We start from the raw sequence: 3625 nt of genomic DNA, 5'->3' as shown, positions 1-3625 counted from the left end.
ATTCCATGAGCTATCATGTTTGCAAAGAACTCCCACATCTCATCGGTTCCAGCTCCGTCTTCATAGAAGCTCATGAATTCATTAAACGAGTTTTCAAGGTAGTCTAATACTCCGACATCGACAGCAGCAGCAAAATTCAAAACAACTCGTCTACAAGGTTTATGACGGATATCAGGAATCATATTGAGGGACACAACCACCATCTTATGGTAAGACAAACCTTCTTCCACATCACAACTCTGCAAAAACTCTTGTAAACCGGATGACAAGAAGACAAGATCCAATATCGAAGATGTGGTTGAACATACTCTTCTGCTCTGGTCAACAATCTGGTTCAAATCGTAGCAATATGCGAGTTCAACCAGCTGTTCACTGGTAGCTACATCAACATCACCAGGAGAAAGAGACAACCAATCAATTTCAGGCAGATTGAAATCGCCAAGTAACAAGCTATTGTCACCATAGTGAATTTTGGAGTCCAATAATCTTTTCAAGGCCACAAGCACATCAGTAGTTAAGTTTGGAGCAAGGTAGAAAGCCCCCACAAAGACATTTCGAGAATTCAGCGCGATTTTGACCCATGCAGTTTCTAAATCTCCAAACCCTTCCATGACAGAAAAGGCTATGTTGCTCTTTATCATTATCGCAACGCTACCACCTCTCCTTTCACGGTCTTTTCTTACTATGGAGTAGCTGGGGGGTGTAATTTCACAGTCTCCGATACCTTTGTGTAGCCAAGTCTTAGTGATTATGACAATATCAGGATCATGTTCAAGACATATTCTTTCTATCGCATCTACTTTTTTAATCATGCTTCTGGCGTTCACATTTATAATCTTGAAGCAATCAGGTTTATGATCGTTCAGTCACTCATTGCTAGAATCATCCCGGCATTTAAACCGCTGCTTGACTTCGTCGTCCCAAGCGTAGAGGGTATTATTAACTTTTAACTTATCAAAAATTAACTTTGCTTTCGCACCGTTCTTTCGTTCATTCGCACATGAGTTCCAGAGATTTTTCCTTATTTCAACAATTCGCTTAGAAAAGTCCTCACTTACACTATACGCAGTGCCCTTCAGGTTGAAACAAATACTCAAGATTCTGAACTTGTCCCTAAAGTCTGTAAATTTAACAGTGATCGGACGGTCACTACCTTCTTTCATCTTTCCAAGTCAGTGAATGCGTTCAATAGAGTCAACCCTTTGTTTAAGTTTTGCTTCAAAAATATCCTCATTCACTTTTTTCAATAGGACCTCTGCGATGTCTGACTCCTCTTCTTTCACACCTCTTATGATTAGATTATTGCGTCGCGAGCGATTCTCTAATTCATCAAGTTTTCGGGAAACAGTTGTCATTTCTATGCCAGATCTTTCAGCAAATGTCTCTAGTTTAGAAAGCCTGTGTCTAGCCTCATCGAAGTTTATTAGCTTTTGTTCAATAGTAGACAGCCTGGATTGCACGTCAAGCATGCGTGCCTCTGAGACGTTTGATTTTCCTGAATTTCCTTCAATTTGGTGAGGATTTCAGTTTGAGTTTCCATCACTTGCTAAATCATTTCCGCCATCTCAGGACCAGGATTTTCCTCCACATCACCTGATAGCTTCAGCAACAGGCCTACCATTGACATACAATAAAGCGTGCAAAGTTACTAGAACATTTTGGAACAACGTAGACTCGGCTGCGCCAGGATGAGATCGAGACAAATCTGGTCGCGTCTTGCATCAAAAACAAAGCGATAAAGCGCCGTTGGGCAGCTTTCAAGAATGAACAAAGAAACACTACACATATTCGCATCAATACAATCTTGCGCAATGTAAGAGTGACCGGTTAAGACAGAGGAACTTGACGTGCAGCAGTCTTTCGGTTCGCAATGAGTCAGACACGTCTGCGCTACTGCACAAAATGATTTGCAGCCGCAGGTTGTGCAGCTGGCGTGCATCCGGTTGGCAGGCTGTGCCAGCTGCGTCCCGAGTTGCCCAGAGGCGACGATGAAGCCTAAGTCGAGCTGCAAACAAGCACACAAAGCTGCATTGTTAGCATGCATTTCGCAGACTCCCGGTGGGCCAAACGATAAGCACTGCCAGCTAAGTCGTTACCTAAAACACAGCTATGTGGGACAGCCGCTGGAAAGTGACGCTGCGGGCTTTAACATGTGCACGATGTTCGTTATGTCTCACCTCTGCGTTCATTTTCTGTCGGTCTCCATGGCGGGAGGCTGATTTCAAGAATAGCAGGACTTCGTCATTGTAAATACAACCCATCTTTGGGGTGTTTTGAGACTGGTGTATCGAACCGCTCCTGGAATCGCGACAAGCTAGGACTCGGTACAGGTTGGGACACGCAATAGTTGCAGTAACTAGCCTCCCTAAATATTATCCGCATAAGGTCAACTTTAGGTAAAAAATTCTGTGCAGTGATCACCAACCTAATCCTCTTAAATTTACTGTTGCCATATTCGAGAGAGAGAGAGAGAGAGAGAGAGAGGCTCTTTAATGAAATACAGAGAATTAAGCCGGCGTTAAAAAATCGCTGGCATGCTACTCTGCGTAGGGAGGGGAATTCGGAAGATAAAGACAGAAGGACAGCAGTGTGGAAGAGGTAGAAAAAACGAAGATAAAATGCGGCCATGAAATGGGTACTAAGGATGCAATGGCGAGTATTGATGTAACCTATGGAATGATGGAGTGCATAGTCCGACAAATGGGCTGACGAAGTTCACTGCGTGAAGAATACATGAAGGTAACGTGCAAGTGAATTTAAAGCTTATCGAGATGTCCAATGTCTTTTAAATATGTAAATAGAAAGTTCATTGCAAGTCACTGTTGCCTAAGGCAGGCTAAGGGATCTAAAACTTTGTCCATTGTTAGGGGCACTGGGCAGAGCTTCTACATGCAATGTTCATAGTACGCACGCTCGTTAGCATACGCAGGGCACTCAATCAAGATATGTTCCACAGTTTCTATCGAGGCACAGTTGTCACAATGCGGACTGTTCATTTCTCCAAAACGGTATCCCAAGCCGTTTGTATATGCAGCATTAAGAAGAAGTCGATGATAAAGTGTTTCTAGATGTCGAGGAATTCTGGGTGAGAGTCTTGATCTGAGATGTGGGTCGACTGAGCGAAGAAAGTGGTACCGATGTGTCGGCAAACTCTAAAGCCGATACGTTTCTTCGGAAGCAAAACTTTTAGCCATTTGGGATGCATCAGATTTCGTGAAAAAAGTTCGAATGTATCTCCCATGTTGATGGCCCTTACGGACCGCTTCATCTGCTTTTTCATTAGCCTGAATGCTACAGTGAGCAGGTACCCACTGAAATGTTATGCAGTGGCCTGCGGCAATAGCTAATTGATGTAGATAGCCGATGTCCAGGGAAACTGGCTGGTGATTCGTTTTCTTCAGCAGGTTGGCCAGGATCTGCAGAGATGCTTTTGAATCGGTGAAGATAACCCAACGGCCGGCAGTTCGCCGCAGGATGTAAGAAACAGCTTCGTTAATGCCGTGAAGCTCGGCTGTCGTAGAGGATGTCCTCCGCTGCAGCCGGTAAGAAAGGGCATGGCCTTTTGAGGGCACATAAAGGCCACAGGAAGAGGTTTCTGTAGTAGTTGAACCATCGGTGAAGATAT

At 44.0% G+C, this 3625-nt stretch overlaps 1 pseudogene; it reads right to left on the bottom strand.

The window, feature by feature from the left end:
- Positions 1–866: 866 nt before the first annotated feature.
- On the bottom strand, positions 867–1627 carry LOC149327388 (uncharacterized; annotated as a pseudogene).
- Positions 1628–3625: the final 1998 nt, after the last annotated feature.

The sequence above is a fragment of the Amblyomma mixtum genome, chromosome 10 (genome assembly GCF_055824585.1).
Source record: "Amblyomma mixtum isolate Tamu chromosome 10, ASM5582458v1, whole genome shotgun sequence".
NCBI lineage: Eukaryota > Metazoa > Arthropoda > Arachnida > Ixodida > Ixodidae > Amblyomma > Amblyomma mixtum.
Note: the sequence above shows the minus strand (reverse complement) of the source record. Positions and strands in the feature narration are given on the sequence as shown.